This window comes from Jaculus jaculus, chromosome 6 (genome assembly GCF_020740685.1).
Source record: "Jaculus jaculus isolate mJacJac1 chromosome 6, mJacJac1.mat.Y.cur, whole genome shotgun sequence".
Lineage (NCBI taxonomy): Eukaryota > Metazoa > Chordata > Mammalia > Rodentia > Dipodidae > Jaculus > Jaculus jaculus.
In genome coordinates, this window is record NC_059107.1 from 159,830,438 (window position 1) to 159,856,343 (window position 25,906).

Genomic DNA, 25,906 nt, shown 5'->3' on the forward strand with positions numbered 1-25,906 from the left:
TTTGTGTTTTTAAAATTTCATTTATTATTTATTTATTTATTTGAGAGCGACAGACAGACAGAGAAAGAGGCAGAGAGAGAGAGAGAGAGAGAGAGAATGGGTGCACCAGGGCCTCCAGTCGCTGCAAACGAACTCCAGACGCGTGCGCCCCCTTGTACATCTGGCTAACGTGGGTTCTGGGGAATCGAGCCTCAAACCAGGGTCCTTAGGCTTCACAGGCAAGCGCTTACCTGCTAAGCCACCTCTCCAGCCCTGTGTTTGTGTTTTTTGAGGTAGGTAGGGTTTCACTCTACCTCCCTTTGGTTTTATGAAATGCTGAGGATCAAACCTGGGGCTTTCCTGCATGCTAGGAAACCACTCTGCCAACAGAGCTACACTCCCAGCACCCTCATTACTGCCTTTCCCGAGACCGTGCCAACTGCCCATCTCTTTCCTTGTCTGGCTGGGTCTCTTCACAGCCGTTCTGTACGTGAAGGTGGCACTCATTGTCACTACACGAACGAGAAGGATCTCTTTCCTTGTCTGGCTGAGTCTCTTCACAGCCGTTCTGTACGTGAAGGTGGCACTCATCGTCACTACACGAACGAGAAGGACCTCTTTCCTTGTCTGGCTGGGTCTCTTCACAGCCGTTCTGTACGTGAAGGTGGCACTCATCGTCACTACACGAACGAGAAGGACCTCTTTGCCACGCCACATGGATCCTGTCTGCGCTCATACTTCAACACGCTGATGCCATTTCTCTTCCAGTTTTTCAAAGTAGGGTCTACTTCAAGCTGATCTGGAATTCACGGTGTAGTCTCAGGCTGGCCTCGAACTCACAGCAATACTCCTTTCTTGGCCTCCAGAGTGCTGGGATTAAAGGCGTGTGGTACCATGCCCAGATTTTTTTTTTTTTTTTTGCACTGGTGCCATTTTAAACATAAAACACCAAAGGAGATTTTGCTTCTGAAATCTCTGGAAACTGCCAAAGAAAGGCAGGCCTAGGGGGCTGGAGAGATGGCTCAGCAGTTAAAGACACTTGCTTGCAAAGCTTGACAGCCCAGGTTTGATTCCCTAGTACCCATGTAAAGCCAGACACACAACATGGCACATGCATTTGGAGTTTGTAGTGTCAGGCGGCCCTGGCACCCTCATTCTTTCTGTCTGTTTGCAAATGTCTGTGTGTGTGTGTGTGTGTGTGTGTGTGTGTGTGTGTATGTAGCAGGCCAGGCCTCATGCTGACAAGGGCCCCTGATTATCTGTGTGACTTCCAGGCCATGTCCACACACAACCCGAGAAGCCAGAGCTGAGGCAAGAGTGGATCCGCTTGGCGCATCATGTGTCTGTTATAGACACTAAGTTACCAGACACCTGCTGCTCACACCCTCCAGCTGACTGGGTCCCCAGGCCCAGCAATCCGTGCTTGGCTGCCTCCAGCCTGTAGGCAAGGAGCCCATTTTCACACGATACCAGCGCTTGTGAGTAGCAAAAGTAAAGCCATGCTTGTTTTCAGTCCTGCAGGATTGAACACCAACCTCCAAAGAGCAGGGTTTTGTTTGTTTGTTTCAGGGCAAAAGACTGGAAATTTTATTAACTTTTACAAGTTTCATTAAGCTCAGAACAAGTTACAGTAACAATTTAATCAAGTCTTATGAAAACACTTTAACATATTGTAGCCTTATATATACATATTTTTTTCTTTTTTGTTGTTTTTTCGAGGTAAGGCCTTGCTTTAGCCTACACTGACTTGGAATTCACTATGTAGTCTCAGGGTAGTCAAGAAACTCATGGTGATCCTCCTACATGGGATTAAAGGCATGTTCCACCATAACTGCCTTACTGTAGCCATTTTGTTTTGTTTTGTTTGTTTTGTTTTTCAAGGCAGGGTCTTTCTTTAGCCCAGTCTGACCTGGAATTCACTCGGTTGTCTCAGGGTGGCCTTGAACTCACATAGTCCTCCTACCTCTGTCTCACAAGTGCTGGGATCAAAGGTGTGTGCCACCACGCACGGCTCTACTGTAGCCATTTTTAGGGACCTTAATGACCTCAGCTATCCTTAAAGCTCATAACATGACATCACTATTACCAGCTTTTTTTCTAAATTTCAGCAGAAAACACATTAAAATAAGCAGATTAATTGGCTGGCAAAAGGACAGGTTTGTAAATTCTCTGATCACAAGCCCCTTTCCTCCTTTTCACCATCAGGTACTGAGAGAGGGACAGCCTTCCAGGTGTTCTGGTGTCATTCTCCTGAGTCACTCCAGTTTGTTTAGCTTGACTTAGCTTTGATTCCCCGTTTAAAGACCAGGGGATATTATCCATACCTCCTGGCTTAATGATTATAGATCATGCCTGTGCTCACTCAAAAATTCTTAATTCAAAGCCAAGCACAGTGGCACATGCCTTTAATCCTAGCACTTGGCAGGCAGAGGTAGGAGGATCACCATGAGTTCAAGGCTACCCTGAGACTACATAGTGACTACATAGTGAATTCCAGGTCAGCTTGAGCTAGAATGAGACACCACCTCGAAAAACAAACAAACAAACAAACAAAAATCTTAATTTAGAGCCGGGCATGGTAGTACGGGCCTTTTACATTAAATATTAAAAATGATGATCCAGTGATCACACTGATACCAAAAACAGACAAATATAGAACAAAAAAAGAAAATTACAGACCAATCTCCCTCATGAACATAGATGCAAAAATTCTCAACAAAATATTGGACTTAAGGACAAAAATCACATGATCATCTCATTAGATGCAGAGAAAGCATTTGACAAATTCCAACATCCCTTCATGAGAAAAGTCCTACAGAGACTGGGAATAGAAGGAACATATCTCAACATAATAAAGGCTATTTATGACAAGCCTACAGCCAACATAATACTAAATGAAGGAAAAACTTGAAGCTTTTACACTAAAATCAGGAACAAGACAAGGTGTCCACTGTCCCCACTTTTATTTAATATAGTACTGGAAGTCTTAGCCATAGCAATAAGGCAAAAGACACACATAAAAGGGATACAAATTGGAAAGGAAGAGATCAAGTTATCATTATGTGCAGATGACATGATTTTATACATAAAGGACCCTAAAGACTCTAGCAACAAATTGTTAGAGCTGATAAACACTGATAGCCATGTAGCAGGATACAAAATAAATACACAGAAATCAGTAGCCTTCCTATATGCTAATAACAAACACAGAGAGGATAAATCAGAGAATCACTCCCATTCACAATTGCATCAAAACAAATAAATAAATAAATAAAGTACCTTGGAATAAACCTAACTAAGGAAGTGAAGGATCTCTACAATGAAAGCTTTAAAACACTCAAGAGAGAAATTGCAGAAGACATTAGGAAATGGAAAGACATCTCTTGTTCTTGGATCAGAAGAATCAATATTTTGATGGCAATCTTACCAAAAGCAATTGACACATTTAATGCAATCCCCATCAAAATTCCTATGGCATTCTTCATGGAAATAGAAAAAAAACAATCCAAAAATTCATTTGGAAGCACAAAAAAACCTCAAATATCTAAAACAATTTTGAATAACAAAAATAAGCCTGGTGGTATCATCATATCTGATTTTAACCTATACCACAGAGCCATAGTAACAAAAACAGCATGGTACTGGCACAAAAGCAGACATGTAGATCAAAGGAACAGAATAGAGGACCCAGATGTAAGTCCGTGTAGCTATAGCCACCTGATCTTCAACAAAATTGCCAAAAATACTCATTGGAGAAAAGGCAGCCTCTTCAGCAAATGGTGCTGGGAAAACTGGATATGTATCTGTAGAAGGATAAAAATAGATCCTTATCTCTCTCCATGCACAAGAATTAAGTCCAAATGGATTAAAGACTTTAACATTAGACCTGAAACTCGGAAACTGCTAGAGGAAAAAGTAGGGGAAACCCTTCAACATATTTGTCTTGGCAAAGACTTTCTGAATATAACCCCAATTGCTCAGGCAATAAAACCACAGATTAAGAGCCAGGCGTGGTGGCGCACCCTTTTAATCCCAGCACTTGGGAGGCAGAGGTAGGAGGATCACTGTGAGTTCAAGGCCACCCTGAGACTACATAGTGAATTCCAGGTCAGCCTGGGCTGGAGTGAGACCCTACCTCAAAAAACCAAAAAAACAAACAAACAAACAAAAAAACCCCACAGATTAACCACTGGGACCTCATGAAATTACAAAGATTTTGTACTGCAAAAGACACTGTGAGAGCTGGGCATGGTGGCGCATCCCTTTAATCCCAGTACTTTGGAGGTAGAGGTAGGAGGATCGCCATGAGTTTGAGGCCACCCTGAGACTCCATAGTGAATTCCAGGTCATCCTGGGTTAGAGTGAGACCCTACCTCGAAAAAATAAAACAAAACAACAACAAAGACAGCAAACAGCAACCTACAGAATGGGAGAAAATCTTTGCCAGCTGTACTTCGGATAGAGGATTAATATCCAGGATATACAAAGAACTCAAAAATTAAAAAAATAAGAAATCAAGGGCTGTAGAGATTGCTTAGTGGTTAAGGTGCATACCTGAGAAGCCTAAGGACCCAGGTTCAATTATCCAGATCCCACATAAGCCAGATGCACATGGGCGTGTCTGGAGTTTGTTTGTAGTGCTGGAGGCCCTAGCACGCCTATTCTCTCTCTCTCTCTCTCTCTCCTTCCTCTCCATCTCTCTGTCTCTAATAAATAAATAAATAAAATAGATCTTTGAAAAAAGAAGAAATCAAACAACCCAATTAAAAAATGGGGCTGGAGAGATGGCTTAGCAGTTAAGGCATTTGCTTGCAAAGCCAAAGGGTCCCGATTTGATTCTCCAGGACCCACATAAGCTAGATGCACATGGGGCTGCATGCATCTCAAGTTTGTTTGCAATGGCTGAAGTTCCCTGGTGCATCCATTCTCTCTCTTTCTCTCTCTCTCTCTCTCTCTCCCTCTTTCTCTCTCTCAAATAAATAAATAAATAAATATTTTTTTTTAAAATGGGCTATGGAACTATACAGATAGTTCTATATCCTTAGTCATCAGGGAAATGCAGATTAAAACTACGTTGAGAATTCATTTCACACCTGTCAAATTGGCCACCATCATGAAAACAAATGACTATAAATGCTGGTGAGAACATGGAAAAAGAGGAACCCTTCTACACTGTTGGTGGAAATGTAATCTGTAAACCAGGTATTGTTGAAATCAGTGTGGAGGTTCCTGAGACAGCTAAAAATAGATCTAACATATGACCCAGCTATACCACTCCTAGGCATGTATCCTAAGGACTGGTCTCACTACCTTCAAGATACTTGCTCAACCATGTTTATTGCCACTCTATTCACAATAGCGGGGAAATGGAACCAGCTTAGATGTCCCCCAGCCGATGAGTGGATAATAAAGATATGGCACATTTATACAATGGAGTTCTACTCAGCGGTAAAGAAAAATGAAGTTATGAAATTTGCAGGAAAATGGATGGATCTGGAAAGGATAATACTAAGTGTGGTAACCCAGTACCAGAAAGCCAAACATTGCATGTTCTCTCTCATATGTGGATCCTAGCTACAAATGACTGGATTCTGTGTGAGGAGAAAGAAAACTCAGCAGAGGCCAGCAAACTAGAAAGGAGATATAAAGGGAATAGAATGGTGGTGGGGGGGCACTTAATAGGATGGTATTGCATCCTTTGTAAGTAGAACAAATTAATGGGGGTGAAAAGGCCTAAGTGAGGTCAGGGGAAGAGATTGAGTAAGGAAAGGTGGAGGGAGGGCTAATCAAAATCTAAGAGGAGGGCTGGAGGGATGGCTTAACAGTTAAGGCATTTGCCTGTAAAGCAAAAGGACCCAGGTTCAATTCCCCAGAACCCATGTTAACCAGATGCACAAGGGGGTGCATGTGTCTGGAGCTCATTTGCAGCAGCTGGAAGTCATGGCATGCCCATTCTCACTCTCCCTCTCTCTCTCACTCACTCAAATAAATAAATAAAAATAAAATACTTAAAATTTTTTTAAAGATGACAGTGTTACAATTAAAAAAAAAACTAAAAGGATATAAATAAGTCATATGGAAACCTACTCTTTTGGACAATGGAACACATAGGAGCCATAGATGGTTACTAGAAATTTTTCAGTGCCAGGGATGGGATATCTTCCAGTGAGTTGTTGGCCAGGGAGATCCGTGATGCCCCAGAACATTACAGGCAATTGCTGAGGCCATTGGTTTCCTACCTGGAATAGATGGTGAGGCCCTATTGCTGAAGACTCCACATGCTTGGGCTGCAAGGTCACTGAGAAATGCTGCTGGAGCTGAGCTGAAAACCTCCTTATGTAAACCAGCTGAGAGAAAGCTGTAAAAAGCCATGCTGCATGCAATGCAATGGGAGAGAGAGAAATCACTAGTGAAGATACTCAATAGTGGACACTGCGAGCCTTATATTTGGCCAGCCAGGCCAAATGAGCCAACAGGTGCAATAGTGGCATGTCTGTTATGGTGGAAATCAACCACCCTCTAATTTGATTCAAGACCTGCTCCATGGGAGGGAATACATCTCTGATACTGAATTTTTAATTTTTTTATGTTTATTTATTTATTTGAAAGTGACAGACAAAGAGGCAGAGAGAGAAAGAGAGAGAGAATGGACACGCTAGGGCCTCTAGCCACTGCAAACGAACTCCAGACATGTGTGCTCCCTTGTGCATCTGGCTAATGTGGGTCCTGGGGAATCAAGCCTTGAACCAGGGTCGTTAGGCTTCACAGGCAAGCACTTAACCACTAAGCCATCTCTCCAGCCCACATCTCTGAAACTGAAAACCTACAACAGGGGTAGTCATGAGCCCTAGGAGTGTAACATTTGCTGCTGTCTGGCTAAATGCACACCCTATGCTCACTAAACTGCTCAGTAAGTACTTCTCTTAATGTTCATACCCATATATTAATGCTACTCTCGCTTTTGGTTGGAGAAGCTTCTCTTTTCAGATGGCAGTGACCTTGGGATGACTCAGAAGGCATCATGGTGCTGAGAAGAAGTGAAAGAGGAGTGTTCAGCACTGAAATATCTCTATCACACCTTCCAAGGCTCAGGGTTCATTATGGAAGAGATGGCAGAAAGAATGTAAGAGCCAAAGGAAGGGTAGGACTCCTTGCAACATGCTCCTCCAGACACAAAATGGCCTGGATATCCATGACCTCACAGTGCCTGAAACTACCTACACAAGACCATCATAATAAGAGGAAAAGATGATGACATCAAAATAAAAGAGAGACTGATTGGGAGGGGGAAGGGGATATGATGGACAGTGGAGTTTCAAAGGGGAAAGTGGGGGGAATGAGGGTATTATCATGGGATGCTGTTTACAATTGTGGATGTTGTCAATAAAAAAAAAAGTTTAAAAACAAAATGGAGGGCTGGAGCCGGGTGTGGTAGCACACCCCTTTAATCCCAGCACTTGGGAAACAGAGGTAGGAGGATGGCAGTGATTTCAAGGTCATCCTGAGACCACATAGTGAATTCCAGTTTAGCCTGGGCTAGGGCAAGACCCTACCTCAAAACAAAACAAACAAAAAAAATGTCTTGGGCTGGAGAGATGGCTTCACAATTAGCTACTTGCCTGTGAAGCCTAAGGACCCAAATTTGAGGCTTGATTCCCCAGGACCCTCATAAGCCAGATGCACAAGGTGCACACGTGTCTGGAGTTCGTTTGTAGCAGCTGGAGGCCCTGGCACACCCATTCTCTCTCTCTGTTTCTTTCTCTCTCTCTCTCTCTCTCAGTCTGTCACTCTTAAATAAATAAATATAAATGAACAAAAAGTTATTTAAAAACAATGTTTTATTTCTTTGCAAGGAGAGAGAGAAAATGAGACTTAGCATGCCAGGGCTTTGTAAGCAAGTGTCTTTAACTACCGAGCCATCTCTCCAGCCCATGCTCCTGCTTTTTTAAAATTTTTATTTATTAATTTGAGAGCAACAGACAGAGAAGGAGAGAGAGAGAATGGGCACGCCAGGGCCTCCAGCCACTACAAATGAACTCCAGACGCGTGCGCCCCCTTGTGCATCTGGCTTACATGGGTCCTGGGGAATTGAGCCTTGAACCTGGGTCCTTAGGCTTCACAGGCAAATGCTTAACCGCTAAGCCAGCTCTCCAGCTCTCCTGCTTTTTATGAAGAGAAGTGTCCTATATTGCTGGGCATGGTGGCACACGCCTTTAATTCCAGCACTTAGGATGCAAAGGTAGGAAGATTGCAGTGAGCTCGAGGCCACTCTGAAACTACATAGTGAATTCTAGGTCAGCCTGGACTACAGTGGGATCCAACCTTGTAAAACCAAAAATAAAAAAGTCTTATACTAATAGTAATAGTAAAGTATCTTTCCCAACCTTTTTATAAGTCCTAGCTCTACTTCCATTTTCATTCTGCATATTAATTTGAGCAACAGGTTTCTATCAGTTTTCAAGGCAGATTGTAAAGTCTCCTATAGGTTTTGTGAGATCTCATCTTGGAGTTTCACCAAATGTAACATGCTTCTTTTTCTTTTTCTTTTTTTTAGGTTGAGGTAAAGAACTTGAGCTACTGAGTAGCAAGGGCACACAGACAATAAAGCATGGCCTAGCCTGGCATGGTGGCACACGTCTTTAATCCCTGCACTCGGGAGGCAGAGATAGGAAGATTGCCATGAGTTCGAGGCCACCCTGAGACTACATAGTGAATTTCAGGTCAGCGTGGGCTAGAGTGAGACCCTACCTCGGGGAGGGGGGAGGGAAAGGTGGTCTAAAATAATCCCAGGGTGTTGTTTTGTCCAAGTTGTCTGATTTGACTGGAGTTAAGGCACTTGCCCTTGCAGTACGCATGTAAAGCCAAGTGCACAAAGACACATGCACCTGGAGTTCATTTGCAACAGCTAGAGGCCCTGGCATACCCATTCTCTCCCTCTACCTCTCTCTCTCCTCTATCTCTCTCAGTTTGCAAATAAATAAAAAATATTTAAGGGCTAGAGAGATGGCTCAGTGGTTAAGGCATTTGCCTGCAAGCCTAATGACCCGGGTTCAATTCCCCAGCACCCACATAAACCAGATGCACAAGGTGGGTCATAAATCTGGAGTTCATTTGCAGTGGCTAAAGGCCCTGGCATACCCTTCTCTCTCTCTCCCTCTCTTTTTATCTGTCCCTCAAATAAATAAAATATTACACACACACACACACACACACACACACACATTTTTTTTGGGGGGGGGTTTTCGGAGTTAGGGTCTCACTCTAGCTCAGGCTGACCTGGAATTCACTATGGAGTCTCAGAGTGGCCCCAAACTCACAGCAATCCTCCTACCTCTGCCTCCCGAATGCGGGGATTAAAGACATGTACCACCACGCCCAGTTAATATTATTATTTCAATATTTTATTTATTTTATTATTTTTTTATTGCTGTTTGGTTTTCGAGGTAGGGTCTCACTCTAGCCCAGGCTGACCTGGAATTCACTATGGAGTCTCAGGGTGGCCTCGAACTCATGGCAATCCTCCTTCCTCTGCCTCCCGAGTGCTGGGATTAAAGGTGTGCACCACCACGCCCGGATTCAATATTTTATTTATATACTTATTTGAGAGAGAGAGACACTGGGTGCATCAGAGCCTTTAGTCCCTGCAAATGAACTCCAGACATTTGTGCCACCTTGTGCATGTGGTTTATGTGGGTGCTGGGGAATTGAACCTGGGTCCTAAGCCTTTATAGGCAAGATCCTTAACAGCTAAGCCATCTCTCTAGTCCTACTACTACTACCACTATTATTATTATTATTTTGGTCTTTTGAAATAGGGTCTCACTCTACCCCAGCCTGACCTAGAACACACTCTGTAATACCAGGCTGGTCTTGAACTCACAGTGATCCTCCAATCTTTGCCTCTCACGTGCTGGGATTAAAGGCATGTGCCACTATGCCTAGTTTATTTGTTGTTTTATTTTATTTTATTATTATTTTTTTTTTTTTGCTTTTTCGAGGTAGGGTCTCACTCTGGCTCAAGCTGACCTGGAATTCACTATGTAGTCTCAGGGTGGCCTCGAACCATGGTGATCCTCCTACCTCTGCCTCCTTAGTGCTGGGCTTAAAGGCGTGCGCCACCACACCGGGCTTGCTTGCTGTTTTAAAACAGGATCCCTCCATGTAGCGCAAGCTGGCTTTAAACTCTCTGTATAGCCCAGGCAAGCCTCCCAACTGCAGCAATGCAGCCTTAGTCTCCTGAGTGCTGGGATCACAGGCGTGCGCACCACACCCAACGTGAGCTGTGCTTCTGTGTGGTGTAGGCTCAACCCAGGTCAAATGCTGCACTGACTCGGCAAGTCTCCTTCTTCACCCAAGGGTAGATCAGATCAGCAGGCATATAACTTCTGCTTGCCCCACTGTTAGTGGTACCTGCCAGGTGTCTCCACAGTAAGGTAACCTTTCACTCTGATTCGGAATGAATGACTGGATTCCCAGCAAACTTCACCCAAGATTTCAGCCTTCTCAATGAACCTCACCACAATTATCACTGAAGGGATTCTATAAATGTGGGGAGTGGGCTTGGATGATTGCTCCAGAGTCAAAGGAGCTTGCTTGCAAAACTTGCTGATCTGAGTTCAATTCCCCAGTACCCAGGTAAAGTCAGATGTACAAAGTCACAAGAGGCCCTGGTATGCCCATACTCTCTCTCTCTCATTTATTTATTTTTAAATATATGTTTGTATTTATTTATTTATTAGAGAGAATGGGCTCACCAGGGCCTCTAGCTACTGCAAACAAACTCCAGATGCATGCGCCACCATGTGCACCTGGCTTACATGGAAACTGGAGAATCAAACCTGGGTCCTTAGGCTTCACAGGCTTGCGCCTTAACTGCTAAGCCATCTCTCCAGCCCTCTGTCTTTCTTAAATAATTTTTTGGGGGGTAAAAAAATACCCTTGTCCTCGAGTGTGGTGGCACACACCTGTAATCCCAACACTTAGGAGGTAGGAGCCAGGGGGATCAGGAGTTCAAGGCCATCCTTGGCTACATAGTGAATTTGAGGCCAACCTGGGCTACAAGAGACCTTATCTCAAAAAACAAAAAGAGGGCTGGAGAGATGGCTTAGCGGTTAAGCGCTTGCCTGTGAAGCCTAAGGACCCCGGTTCGAGGCTCAGTTCCCCAGGTCCCACGTTAGCCAGATGCACAAGGGGGCACATGCATCTGGAGTTTGTTTGCAGAGGCTGGAAGCCCTGGCACACCCATTCTCTCTCTCTCTCCCTCTATCTGTCTTTCTCTCTATGTCTGTCGCTCTCAAATAAATAAATAAATAAATTAAAAATAAAAGAGCGGTCTGGGATTAAAGGCGTGTGCCACCATGCCCAGCAAATAAACGTTTTTAAAAGGCAGTAAGTAGACTTGTCCTAATCTCTCAACAGGAAGAACCAAAGACCAGAAACTCCCTACAGGTTTCCTTATTTTCGGGCGTTGGCAGAGAATGCCTAACCAGCCCAGGCCTGTGATCCTCTCAAGGTGGCAAGCAGGGAAGCCATTGTTCCATTTGCTAGAGGAGCAAGCGGTGACCTAGAGAGATCAGGGAACGGAGTGGGGCATGGAGGGAGCAACTCTCCCCGGGGGCTCTGGACTCCAGCCCGTCCATGGGCTGGATAGGGGTTGGGATGGAGGCTCCCAGGTGGACTTCAAGGAGAGCTGGGCTGGAGTTGTCCTCTCCTGAAGGTCTCCCAGGTGCTACCTGGGTGTTCAGGAGTTATGTTGCCAGGCTTGGTATAAAAACCAGAGGACAAGCCAGGTGTGGTGGTATGCACCTTTAATCCCAACACTCAGGAGGCAGAGGTAGGAGGATCACCTGAGTTCAAGGCTGTCCCGAAACTACATAGTGAATTCCAGGTCTGCCTGAGCTAGAGTGAGACCATAGCTTGAAAAACCAAGAAAAAACCAAAAATAGAGGCCAGCCGGGTGTGGGAGCACAGTTTTAATCCCAGCACTTGGGAAGCAGAGATAGGAGAATGGCTGTGAGTTCGAGACTACATAGTGAATTCCAGGTCAGCCTGAGCTAGAAGAGCAAGACCCTACCTTGAAAAACAAAAAGTCAAAAAACAAACAACAACAAAAAAAAAAAAAAAAACATTTTAGAGGTAGGATCCCTGAGGCTTCAGGTGCACTAGCCGGGAAGGCCAGGCATGTGGACTGAATGAATGACCTGAAATGGAAGAGAGACCGGTGTCTGGGGACATTGTAGGAAAGGACAGGAAAGCACGGGGGTTGGGGGAGGGTTGGAGTTCTGAAGGGACTGGTTGGGTCCAAGGCAGGGTCAGCTCTAGAGAGAGGCACAGCTGGGCCGGGAAGGAAATGCTAGAGAGGAGGTGTTTCTGCCCTCATGAGCTCCCTAATGTCATTTCTGTTGCAAGAAAAGCCCATGGGGCTGGGCGTGGTGGCACGCACCTCTAATCCCAGCACTCAGGAGGCAGAGGTGGGAGGATCTCCATGACCTCAAGACCACCCACAGACTACATCGTGAAATCCAGGTCAGCCTGGGCTAGAGTGAGATCCTACCTCGAAAAATAAATAAATTAATTAAGAAAGGAAGGAAGGAAGAAGGAAAGAAAGAAAATACCATGGGACCCTAGGTAGGTCCTAGGTGGGGAGGGCAGGGTCTTCACTCCCTTGCAGGGGGGAAGCAAGAAACACACACACACACACACACACACACACACACACACACACACACACACGCCCTCTACCTAGGCCGCTGCAGGGCTGGTGTAATGATCTGTCATGAGCTCATGTCTTAATCTCTGAGGCCCTTGCAATGTGAAGAAAAAGCTTCTTCTTCTTTTTTTTTTTTTTTTTTTAAGGTAGGGTCTCACTCTAGCTCAGGCTGACCTGGAATTTACTCCGTAGTCTCCGGATGGCCTAGAACTCATGGCGATCCTCTTGCCTCTGCCTCCTCAGTGCTGGGATTAAAGGTGTGCACCACCACACTGGCTCCCTTGTTTTCCTTTAAAAAAAAAAAACTCTCTCACTGGGAGTGGTGGCACATGTTTTTAATCCCAGCACCCAGGAGGCAGAGGTAGGAGGATTGCCATGAGTTCTAGGCCACCATAAGACTACAGAGTGAATTCCAGGTCAGCAAGACCCTACCTTGAAAAACAAAAGAAAAGAAAACAGGGCTAGGGCCATAATTTCATTGGTAGGTTTCTTGCCTTGCCTACAAGACGCCTGGAGCTTTGGCCCCAGCCCCATGAGCAGGGCCTGGCATTGCATTGTTAATGCCCACAAGCATTTATGCCAGAGTCTGGGAAGGACTCTCAGGAGGAAGAGAGGCAAGGAGCCATGAAGGTGGTTCCAGGCTCACCGAGGCTGTGCCTGAGGCCACTGCCAAAGCCACACAACCCATGCTGGTGCGATCTTCGAGCAAGCAGAGCTGGTCTTGCTGCATCAGGCTCTGTGTGGAAATCCTGTCAGGCAAGACTTCTCAGATCTCTTCAGGAAACCCCCAAACCCGGAGGGGCAAGAAGAACATGGCCAGGACCTTTGGATGTGGGACAGATCTCTGGGCCAACAGACATGGAGAGCAAGTCTCCCCTCACCCACGGCTTCTGTCCACCTTACAGAGTCAGGGCCAGACTCAGGGAGGGCAGAGCTTTATCCAAGGTCACACAGCTGGAGAAGAGTGAAGCCGGAGTTCCACTCTAGACTTTATTTGCTTCTAAAATGTAGGTCTGTTTTACCAACTGCTACCGGAGCCAGATGTCTTTCTTTCCTCTTTGGAGTCTGCCTGCGCTGTTAGGTGACAGAAGTTGACACTGGACTAGAATGGAGGTGGGGTACTTGGTATCACCTCCCCATAATGCTTCCTTCTCCAGGCCAGAAATTTTCAAGTCTCGGTCGGCTGTTGCTGTGACCTTACATGGATAACTTCTCTTTTTCTGCCTCAGTTTCCTCAGCCATGAAGTAAGAATCTATGCAGAACCCAGAGTTGGGAAGAGTAAAAGTTTCCTGGGCATGGTGGTGCAGACCTATGCTCCAACCGCTTTTAGAAACTGGAGAATCAGGAATTCAAGGTCCTCCATGGCTACACAGTGAGTATGAAACCAATCTGGGCTACATAAGTCCCTGTCTTAAAAAAATTAAAAAGGGCCGGGCAGGGTGATGCACGCCTTTAATCCTAGCAGAGAGGGAGACAGACGTAGGAGGATTGCTGTGAGTTTGAGTGAATTCCAGGTCAGTCTGGGCTAAACTAAAAGAAAAACCAAACATAAGTAAATAAAAAGTGGAGCTGGAGAAATGTTTCAGTGGTTAAAGGCACTTGCTTGCAAAGCTTGATGGCCCAGGTTTGATTCCTCAGCACCCACATAAAGCCAGATAGATGAAGTGCACATGCATCTGGAGCTCGTTTGCAGTGGCTAGAGGCCCTGGCACGCCCGTTACTTCTCTCTGTCATCTATCTTCTCTCTCTCTCTGCTTGAAAATAAATAAAAATGTTTTAAATAAATAAAAATAAAAAAGCCAGGTGTCCATGAGACAATCATTTGAGACTGTGTACATAGTTTGATTTAATCCTCAGAACAATTCTATGGTAGTTTCAAAACATGTGTGTAGGGCTTGAGAGATGGCTCAGTGGTTAAAGGCACTTGCTTGCAAAGTCTGATGGCCCAGGTTTGATTCCCCAGTACCCATGCAAAGCCAGATACATAAAATGGCGCATGCATCTGGAGTTTGTTTGCGATGGTAAAAGGCCCCGGCACATCCACTTTTCTTTCTTTCCACCCGCCTGCTTGCAAATACATAAATAAAATGTCTACAAACTCCTTGTCACCCTACCATGCAGACGTGGGGACTGCACTTCCCTCCCTGAATCTGACTCTCTTCCAGTGGAACTGAATGCAGGCTGAAGGAATTGTGCCTCCACTTCCTGTCTATAGGGATCCCTACCCTGCAAACCCAGATGCCATGCCTTGTGGGCAGCCTGTAAAGCAGCCAGGCGAAAGGAGGGGCTGAGGCCTCTGACCATCAGCTCACCAGGCTCCCAGCCAATAGCTGGCAAAGACGGTCAATGGGCTCCTTGGAAGCAGAGCCTCTGGCCGTTTCAGCCACCCCAGCTGACAATCTTGGAGCAGAAAAGAGATACCAGCCCCATTCCCACTGTAAGGCCTAAATTTCAGGTATGCAAGGAGCAAATTAAACAATTGTTGTTGCTGTCATTGTTATTTGAGACAGGGTCTCACTCTAGCTCAGGCTGGCTTCAAACTTGAGGATGCTACTGCATCCAACCAATACAGCCAATGCATGTGGCTGGTTTTTGTTTCTTTGTTTTATGATTTTTTGGAGGTAGTGTCTCCTCTAGCCCAGGCTGACCTGGAACACACCCTGTCGTCTCAGGCTGCCCTTGAATTCACAGCAATCCTCCTACCTCCACCTCCTGAATGCTGGGGTTAAAGACGTGCATTTTTTACTTTTTAAATTTTATTTTATATGTATTTATTTATTTAAGAGCGACAGACAGAGAGAAAGAGGCAGAGAGAGAGAATGAGAGAGAGAGAATGGTCGCACCAGGACCTCCAGCCACTGTAAACAAACTCCAGATGCATGCGCCACCTTGTGCATCTGGCTTACATGGGTCCTGGGGAATTGAACCTGGGTCCTTTGGCTTTGCAGGCTAAGCCATCCCTCCAGCGCTCATGTGCCCATTTTATCCCAATTAGCATTGCCAAGGAGTTAACACCCTCTAATTGGCTCAGGTAACCTCCTTTTTTCCAATCACAGCGGGATCACAGAGAAGTGGGGAACTGGAACACCCCCCCCCCCCCCGCACACACACACTGGGACCCCAGCACTGATGGCTGAGGAGAGAATGATCCTCAGCTGAAAGGGCTGCCATGGGGATCACCACAGGGTCTTAGATCAAAACACTTTGATTTTATGCAAATGAAGGAGGAAGAGAACCAGGCCCCAAACGGGCCACAGGTGCTTGGCCCAGGCACAGCAATGGGATCGCAGATGCTAACTTCAGCCCCGTGGTGTTGGTGGTCTCCATTCGCCTGCTATGTCCACCTTCCCCGCGCTCACTGTGGGCAGAGGGGAGCGGCCTGGGAGAAGACACCTCGCCGGGGCAGAGAATCCTGAGCACTCACAGCAGAAGGGCTCCTGGCTCCGACCACAGAGGCTACCCAGGCCTGATGCCAATCGGGAGACGCCAAGGAAGGCCTGTGGGTCCCCGATGGCCCCCTCTTGCCATGTAGGATGTTGGGCAATTAGAGAAACGTGCCCATAAGTGTGGTTGGCTATAGTGCTGGGTTTTAGGCAAGAGAGCAAGTTATTTTCCTCTGGCCTGCTTTCTGGGGACGTCATGCAGTCATAGAGTGAGAGCAGGGGCTTTTCTAATTTTAATTTATTTTTTATTTATTTATTTGAGAGCGACAGACAGAGAGAGAAAGACAGATAGAGGGAGAGAGAGAGAATGGGCGCGCCAGGGCTTCCAGCCTCTGCAAACGAACTTGCATCTGGGTAACGTGGGACCTGGGGAACCGAGCCTCGAACCGGGGTCCTTAGGCTTCACAGGCAAGCGCTTAACCACTAAGCCATCTCTCCAGCCCTAATTTTAATTTTAATTTTTGGCAAACAGGGATACCGGGACTGCGGGTGAGAAGGACACACACTGAACTGCTTAATTTCAGTCATGGGCCCTCTGACTGGTGAAGATGAATGTCTTAGCAGAAAACAGTTTATAGATGTTTAAGTTGTTTCCACTCTACCTACGGACGCAAGGATTCAGCTTGACACGACTGGAGCCATCTTGAGTCATAATTGCCATGACTGACCCCAAGCACCCGGTCCTACCTGGTTTCTAGCCAATCCTGAGCCCAGAAGTTTGCCTGACTCTCTGATACTAGCTTAAGCTACACCAGGCACCTCCCAGCCTGCATGAAGTCACTCCCATCCTATCAGTGCGCTCCTGCTTCTGACCCAGATCTCACGGATTCACTTGGTTTCACTGCTGCGCAGGGCCGTGCTTCTGTCTTTAAGTCCTCTGGATCTGTTGGCCTCTTTTTCTCTTTATTATTATTATTGTTGTTGTTGTTGTTTTCCAGTTCTCACTATAGCTCAGGCTGGCCTGGAATTCACTATGGAGTCTCAGGGTGGCCTCAAGCTCACAGCGATCCTCCTACCTCTGCCTCCCGAGTGCTGGGATTCAAGGCGTGAGCCACCACGCCCAACTTTCGGCCTCCTTTTCAAACTCACTGCACACTGGGGTGGGTGTTCATGCTGAGGTGGGGTGTTCCTGAATGGTTATTACAATAAATAAATAAATAAAGCAACAGTGAGCCTAGGTGTTGACATAGTTGTAATTTCGTTTTTCGAGATAGGGTCTCCTTCCTCTAGTCCAGGCTGACCTGGAACTCACTCTGTAGTCCCAGGCTGGTCTCAAACTCACAACAATCCTCCTACTTCTGCCTCCCAGGAGCAAGGATTAAAGGCGTGCACCACCATGCCTGGCCCTACACTTCCCTTTCTTGTTGCTCTGACAACTGACTACTTAAAAGAATAACTCCAAGGATGAAAGATTCATTTTGGAACTCATGGTTCCAGAGCGCTGTGTCCATGGTCACTAGACTCACGCACTCTGGCAAAATGTCACAGCAGTGGGAATGTGTGGAGACGCTTCAAAAAACAGAGAGTCAGTCGGGGGCCAAGAACAACATACCCCAAAGGACCTGTCCCCGGGGACCTACTCCCTCTAGCTAGGCTCCACATAAAATTTCCAGGACCTTCTATCATAGAGCTATCAATTGGTAGCCTTAGCTTTTGGGGGCTCCAAGTCATATTCAAACCCTAACAGTTGCCAGGCGTGATGGTGTGTGCCTTTAATGCCAGCACTTGGGAGGCAGAGGTAGGAGGATCACTGTGAGTTTGAGGCAACCCTGAGAATACAGAGTAAATTCCACATCAGCTTGGGCTATAGTGAGACCTTACCTCAAAAAATCAAAACAAAACAAACCCTAATAAATAGGGCTAAGGATTAAGAATAAAACACAGGGCTGGAGAAATTGCTTAATGGTTAAGGCACATGCCTGTGAAGCCTAAGGACACAGGTTCAATTCTCCAGGTCCTACATAAGCCAGATGCATAAGGGAGTGGGGGAGAAAGAGAGAAAGAGGCAGAGAAAGAGAATGGGTGCATCAGGGCCTCCAGTGCTGCAAAGGGACTCCAAGCGCATGCCACCTTGTGCATCTGGCTTACGTGGGTCCTGGGGAGTTGAACCTGGGTTCTTTGGTCTTGGAGGTAAGCACCTAAATCACTAAGCTTTAGACCCACTTATTTTTTTTATCCTTAAATTTTTCGAGGTAGGGTCTTGCTCTAACCCAGGCTGACCTGGAATTCACTATGTAGTCTCAGGGTGGCCTTGAACTCACAGTGATCCTCTTACCTTGGCCTCCCAAGTGGTGGGATTAAAGGTGTGTGCCATAACACATGGTTAAACATTATTGTTGTTGTTGTTGCCTGGGCTACAATGAGACCCTACTTCAAAAACAAAACAAAACAATAATAAAAAAAAGAAGCTTCTTGGGGGCTGGAGAGATGGTTTAGCAATTAAGGCACTTGCCTTCAAAGCTTAAGGACCCAGGTTTTACTTCCCAGTACCCATGTAAGCCAGATATGCAAGGTGGTGTAGACATCTGGAGTTCATTTGCAGTGGCTGGAGACCCTGGTGTGCCCAGTCTCTCCCTCTCTCCCTCTCTCTCTCTCTAATAAACAATTTTTTTTTTGTTTTTTTTGAGGTAGGGTCTCACTCTAGCCCAGGCTGACCTGGAATTCACTATGGAGTCTCAGGGTGGCCTCGAACTCTCGGTGATCCTCCTACCTCTGCCTCCTGAGTGGTGGGATTTAAGGCGTGCACCACCATGCCTGGCTCTATTGTTGTTGTTGTTGTTTTGTTTTGTTTTCGAGGTAGGGTCTCACTCTAGCCCAGGCTAACCTTTAACTCTGTAGTCCCAGGTTGGCCTCGAACTCACAGTGATACTGATACCTCTACCTCCCAAGTGCCAGGATCAAAGGTGTGCACCACCACACCTGGCTATTATTATTATTTTAGAGAGGCTGCTCTAACCACATGTAAGAATAGCATCAATCAATGGGCAGAAACACGTATCTCGAGGAGGCAATTTGCTGGGCTCTACTGTCCTTTTACCAAATAATGAGTTTCCCTCTAGGACCAAAGTCTGTGTGAGCCTTTGGCTTTTGACTTGCTTTTTGGTACTAGGCATGAATTTCCTCAAATCTAATCACAGAACTTTTGGTTGCCCCCATCATTTATGTGCCACTATTACACCCTGGTCTGCTTGTTGATACAGTTGAATCCCCCCTCACCCCTGCAGCCTGCATAAGGCTTTCTAGTACTATGACCAGAAGGGGGGCCTCCAGCTCAGCCCCAACTTGACGTCTCAGTGACTTGCAACCACAACATGTAATGTCTTTAGCAACAGGGTCTTACCATCTAGTTCGGGTGGGCAACTGGCAACCAAGAGCCTTGGCAAATAGCCTGTTATGTTTCGGGAGGTTTCATGGACCTCCTTAACCAACCATTGGGGGTGAAGGGCGGGCCATCCCTGGCACTGGAATTTACCTACAACAACCTGAGGCTTTAGGGTAAAGCTTTCTCTACCCCAGCAGGGCATTTCTGCCCAAACACACACATACACACACACGCACGCAGGCACACACTCACATACTCTATCTCAAAGTTTTTGGTGTATTTTTTTTTTCTAGGTAGGGTCTCGCTGTACCACAAGCTGACCTGAAATTCACTATGTAGTCTCAGGGTGGCCTCGAACTCACAGCCATCCACCTACCTCTGCAACCACCCCACCCCACCGCCCCGTGCTGAGATTAAAGGCTGGCAGACGTGGATCATCTTTAAATGTATATTGTTTAAAGAGGCCGGCAGGGGGTGCAGCTCAGTGGTACAGTGTGTCCAGCATGTGTGAGGCCCTGGGTGCAATTCCCAGCGTCTAACAAAGGGACAGAGAGGAAAGGCGACAGGGAAGAAGGGTTTATACTCCCACCAGCTCCTATCCCCTGCACCCCTCGGTCCTCCACACCAGGGGTCCACTAGAGGCCGGGCACAAGGCCCTGGAACAGCAGCAGAAACGGGTGGGAGGGAAAGGCCCCAAAGGCTCCCGGCTCTCTGAGAGGGCCTGAGGTGGGCACATGGGAGGCACTGGGAAGCGGCAGACGGGAGGTATTGGAGCTCAGAGCTGCGGCCGAGATTGCAGACGCCCCATCCCGGCGGGTTGCCGGCGAGAGTGGCGTGTGCATGGCTCGGGGGCGCCCCCTGGAGGCCGCAGCCTCTGCTCTCTGCTCTGGCTCGCTACTTAAATTAAAGGCATCTGACAAAGACGAAGGTAATCGCTAGGACCTTTGTGCTACTTTTTTAAAAAAAATCATTTTATTTTCACAATTTTTATTAACATTTTCCATGCTTATAAAAAAATGTCCCATGGGACTTTGGTCTTCCATGCATATGTTCAATGCAAAAAACCCAAACAAACAGAATCCCCACCTCCCAATATCCTCAAGATTCCTGTAAGATTTATCTCACAGGAGAAAATCTTCATTCTTTCTTTCTTTTCAGCTCTGCAGTATTTGCTGATTTCCTTTTGTGCACCAGGCATTTGGGATAAAACTGAACTAATAAACTCTGCCCTTGTTGAATCAATGGGAAAAGAGAAATAAACAAGCACAAGCATAAAAAAAAAAAAAAATGTCCCATGGTAATACCCTCCCTCCGCCCCCCGGGCACTTTCCCCTTTGAAATTCCATTCTCCATCATCTTCCCTCTCCATCTCAATCATTGTACTTACATATATACAATACCAGCCTATTAAGTACCCTCCTTCCTTCCTTTCTCTTCCCTTTATATCTCCTTTTTAATTTTTTAAAAATTTTTAAAATTTTTATTAGCATTTTCCATGATTATAAAAAAATCCCGTTTGTGCTACTTCTTAAACACAGAAGCTGAAATTCACAAGAAATAGACCTTGTTAAATTATCTCTCATGTTCCAGCCAGGCGTGGTAGCACACACCCGTCATCTTGGCTTCGAATTTGAGGACGATTTTTTTTTCTTTTTTGGTCTTTCGAGGTAGGGCCTCTCATTCACCACCACGCCCTGCTGAGGAAAACCCATGCAGAAAAACAGAAGTGGGGCATAAGGGAGGGAAGGAGACCCCCAACCAAAGTTTTGGGTTTTTTTGAAGCTCTATTGTTATTCCTGGTTCTGTGAACTGCAGAATAAACACACAACATAGGCTGTCCTAAAATTTGAGGATGACCTTGAACTTCTGAACCTCCTGCCTCCACCTCCAGTGCTGGGATCATAGGTGTGCACCACCACACCTAGCTTATTTTTTATTTTTATTTTTTCAAGGTAGGGTCTCACCCTTGCTCAGGCTGATCTGGAATTCACTCTGTAGTCTCAGGGTGGCTTTGAACTCTCGGCGATCCTCCTACCTCTGCCTCCCAAGTGTTGGGATTAAAGGCTCATGCCATCATGCCCGGCTCACACCTAGTTTATTTAGTGCTGGGAATTGAACTCAGGGCTTCATACATGCTAGGCTAGCACTCTACCAACTGAGCTATTGCATCTCTGGGTCTCCCTCTGGTATCTTTAAGTGTATCTTTAACTTTTCCTGGGGAGAACAAGCATCTAGTCAGCCCAGATAGAGCATCAATGAAAAACCAAAGTAATAATTCCACCCAAATATAGCTGTGTGAACAAAGGAGTTCACTGGGGTCACTTATAAACATGGGTAAAGAGGTTACTTAAAGGAACATAGGTGAACCCCCAAATAGCCACAACATTAAAAAGTCCCACCTCAGACTGGAGAGATGGCTTAGCAGTTAAGGCCCAGATCCCACATAAGCCAGATGCACAAGGTGGTGCATGTGTCTGGAGTTTGCAGTGGCTAGAGGTCCTGACTCACCCATTATGTTTCTCATTATCACTAATAATAATAATAAAGTCCCTCCAAAGCATGGCTAATGACTTCCCATAGCTTCTTAAATGGATGGAGCCTTTGTACTTCAGTTAACTTTTTTTTTGGAGCTAGGGTCTCCCTTTACCCCAGGCTGACCTGGATTTCACTCTGTAGTCTCAGGCTAGCCTCGAACTCACAGTAGTCCTCCTACCTCTGCCTCCTGAGTGCTGGGATTAAGGGCATGCACCACCATGCCCGGCTCTAAAAATTTTTTTTAAAGATTTTATTTTTATTTACTTGAGAGCTACAGACAGAGAGAGAAAGAGAGAGAGAGAGAGAGAATGGGCACACCAGGCAAGTGCCTTTAACCACTGAGCCATCTCTCCAGCCACTCAATCAACATTTATTAAGAAGCGGGCAATAGTTACTATGCTCAGAGGACAGTCCCAGAGCAGAAGGCATTTTCAGAGAGGCTTAACTAAGGAGGAAAAACCCATCCTGAATGTGGGTGGCACCATCCAATGAGCTGGGGTCTCCAGCTGAATAAAAACTGTAAAAGGAGCTGGGCATGGTGGCACACGCCTTTAATCGCAGCACTCGGGAAGCAGAGGTAGGAGGATCGCCGTGAGTTCAAGGCCACCCTGAGACTACATAATGAATTCCAGATCAGCCTGGGCCAGAGTGAGACCCTACCTCAAAAAACCAACATAAATAAATAAATACTGAAAAAGGAGAAATCTGGACTGTCTCTACTTCCAGATGTGAGCAAGCAGCCAGATGCTCCTGCCGCTGCAGCGGAGGGCTGCTCTCACCACCGCACTCCCTGGAACGAGGGACTGCGCCCTCAGACTGGAAGAGAACATGAGTCCTTCTTCTCTTAGCATGCTTCTTGCCAGGTACTTTTAAAAATTATTCATTTATTTTATTTATTTTTGGTTTTTCCAGGTAGGGGCTCACTCTGGCCCAGGCTGACCTGGAATTCACTATGTAGTCTCAGGCTGGCCTTGAACTCATGACGATCTTCCTACGTCTGCCTCCTGAGAGCTGGGATTAAAGGCCTGCGCCACCACACCCTGCTTGGCAGGTGTTTTTTTTTTTTTAAATATTTATTTATTTCAAAGAGAAAGAGAGAGAGCGCATTGGTGTGACAGCCTCTAGCCACTGTTAACAAACTCCGTCCAGATGCACGTGCTACTTTGTGCATCTGCTTTACTACGTAGGTACTGGGGAATTGAACCCAGGTCCTTAGGCTTTGCAGACAAGTTCCTTAATCACTAAGCCATCTCTCTAGCCTTTATTATTATTATTATTATTATTATTAAAACAAATGAGAACTAACTAGTACAAGACCTATGTATAAAGGTGACATTTTCTTTTTTTGTGTGTGTGTGTAGCCCAGGCTGGCCTCGACCTCCTGATCCTCCTGCCTCTGCCTCTTCAGCAATATCCAATCAGCATGCGCCACCACAACCAGCTAAAGGTGACATTTTCAACCTGGGGTGGGAGGGAAAGACGAAGTACTCAGGAAAGGATGAGCGGAATTACGAGGTGGCGGGTGGGCCTGGGCCCTGCCTGTCACTTCACCTACAATTCCATCAGAGCCTCCCACTCTGGGTTCAGGTCCAGCTAACTTTACCGTTATCGCCCCATTTTTACAACAGTGCTAGTCTATTCCATCTTCCACCACGAGAGGGCTCGACATCCTAGTGGGTCATGCGGGCGATGGGAATTGGGGGGCCTGGAGGCGGAGGAAGTTAGGGGTGACTTGCGCAGCCAGGGTCAACAGCTTGGGGATATTCTGTCTCGAGGGGAGAGTGTTTGGGATGGTCCTGGCGATGAGGGAGGGCGCTGCGTGTGCATGTGCACCTGAGGCTGTGTGCACCGGTGCATATACGCTCGCGTGCGCAGTGTCGAGGGTCAGGTGGCCAGTGTGCGTGCGCTCCGCACACCAGTGCCTGCAGAGTGCGTGTCCAACCAGAGAAGGGAGGGGCGTTCCTGCCCAAAGCCTCCCGCCCTCTCCTTTGGTCCCCTGGTGTTTGGGATCATGGTCTTCACTGACCCCCAGTCGGGTCCTCTCAAGACCGTGATCCCTGCGATGACAAGCTCGGCGGTGGGCAGAGCAGAGCCAAGCCCCCGAGGTCCAGGAAGGCGTCCCCGGCCCTGAGAGCAGACCCGGGCTGCGCGGCCCGTGACCTCCAGAGGGCGCCCCCGGGCGGCCCTCCCTGCCCCAGCTCCCTCTCTAGTCTGGAGGGGAGGAGGTCCCAGGAGGACGAGCCCCAGGAGCTGGTGGTTGAATGTGGAGGTTTGATCAGGTGTCCCTCATAAACTCAGGTGTGCTGAATGCTAGGTTCCCAGCTGATGGAGATTTGGGAATTAACGCCTCCTGGAGGCAGTGTATCGTTGGGGGCGGGCTTATGGGTGATGTAGCCAGTTTCCCCATGCCAGTGTTTGGCACACTCTCCTGTTGCTTTGGTCCACCTGATGTTGGCCAGGGGGTGATGTCCACCCTCTGCTCATGTTGTCGTTTTCACTGCCATCCTGGAGCTTCTCCCTCCAGTCTGTAAGCCAAGATAAACCGCTTTTTTCCCCCACAAGCTGCTCTTGGTTGGGTGATTCCTACCAGCAAAGAGAACCTGACTGCATCAGAGTACGCACGCTTCCCTCCGGGTCCCTTTGTTCCAGACCCAGTGGTGGACGCGTCTGCGGGCTGGGGATGCGGTGGTGGCGACTCACCGGATGGGTCCAGTGAGGTGACACGGGTTAGCACGGAGGACAGGGCCTGGCCTGGATGAGGTGTCACCCTCTGGATATCAGGACTTTTCTTCCATCCTATTCACTGTACCCTTTCAAAACACCGACTCTTGGCGGGGCGTGGCGTCGCACCGCACATCTCTAATGCCAGCGCTCAGGAGGCAGAGGTAGGAAGATCGACATGAGTCGAAGGCCAGCCTGAGACTACATAGTGAATTCCAGGTCAGCCTGGGCTACAGCAAGACCTTACCTAGAAAACAACGAAACCAAACAAACAAGGGCTGGAGACATGGCTTAGCAGTTAAGGTGCTTGCCTACAAAGCCAAAAGACCCAGGTATGATTCCCCAGATCCCAGGTAAGCCAGATGCACATGGTGGCACTTTTGTCTGGAGTTTATTTGCAGTGGCTAAAGGCAGTGGCACACCTATTCTATCTGCCTCTTCCTCTCTCTCTCTCTCTTTTTCTCTCTGTCTCTCTCAAATGAGTGAAATAAAAAAGCTGGGTGTGGTGGTGCATGCCTTTAACCTCAACACTTGAGAGGCAGAGGTAGGGGGTAGCCATGAGTTCAAAGCCAGCCTGAGACTACATTGTGAATTCCAGGTCAGCCTGAGCTAGAGTGAGACCCTACCTTGAAAAACTTAAAACAAACAAACAACAAGAAGAAGAGCAACAACAAAAAAAGTTGGCTGGACATGGTGGTGCAGCCTCTAATCCCAGCATTTGGGAGGCAGAGGTAGGAGGATCACTGTAAGTTCGAGACCACTCTGAGACTACATAGTAAATTCCAGGTCAGCCTGGGCTAGAGTGAAATCCTACCTCAAAAAAAACCAAGAAAAAATAATTAAAACAAAACAAAACACTGATATTGGGCTGGAGAGATGGCTTAGCAGTTAAGATGCTTACCTGCAAAGCCAAAAGACCCAGGTTTGATTCCCTAGGACCCACATAAGCCAGCTGCACAAGGTGACACACGCATCTGGAGTTCATTTGCAGTGTCTGGAGGTCCTGGTGCGTCCATTATTTCCCTCTCTTTCTCTGCCTCTTTCTCTCTGTCAAATAAATAAAAATAAAAAATATATTTTTAAAAATGGATTCTTTCTTCATTTAAATATTTATTTGCTGTGTATGTGTGTGTGTGTGTGAGAGAGAGAGAGAGAGAGAATGGGTGCACCAGGACATTTTGCCACTACAACTAACT

The 25,906-nt window shown here is 46.7% G+C and overlaps 1 non-coding gene across 1 annotated transcript; it reads right to left on the minus strand.

The window, feature by feature from the left end:
* Nucleotides 1-1,993: 1,993 nt before the first annotated feature.
* Nucleotides 1,994-2,127, minus strand: LOC123461955. Its single transcript, XR_006637999.1, has one exon. It is a non-coding gene; the product is annotated as a small nucleolar RNA SNORA33 (small nucleolar RNA).
* Nucleotides 2,128-25,906: the final 23,779 nt, after the last annotated feature.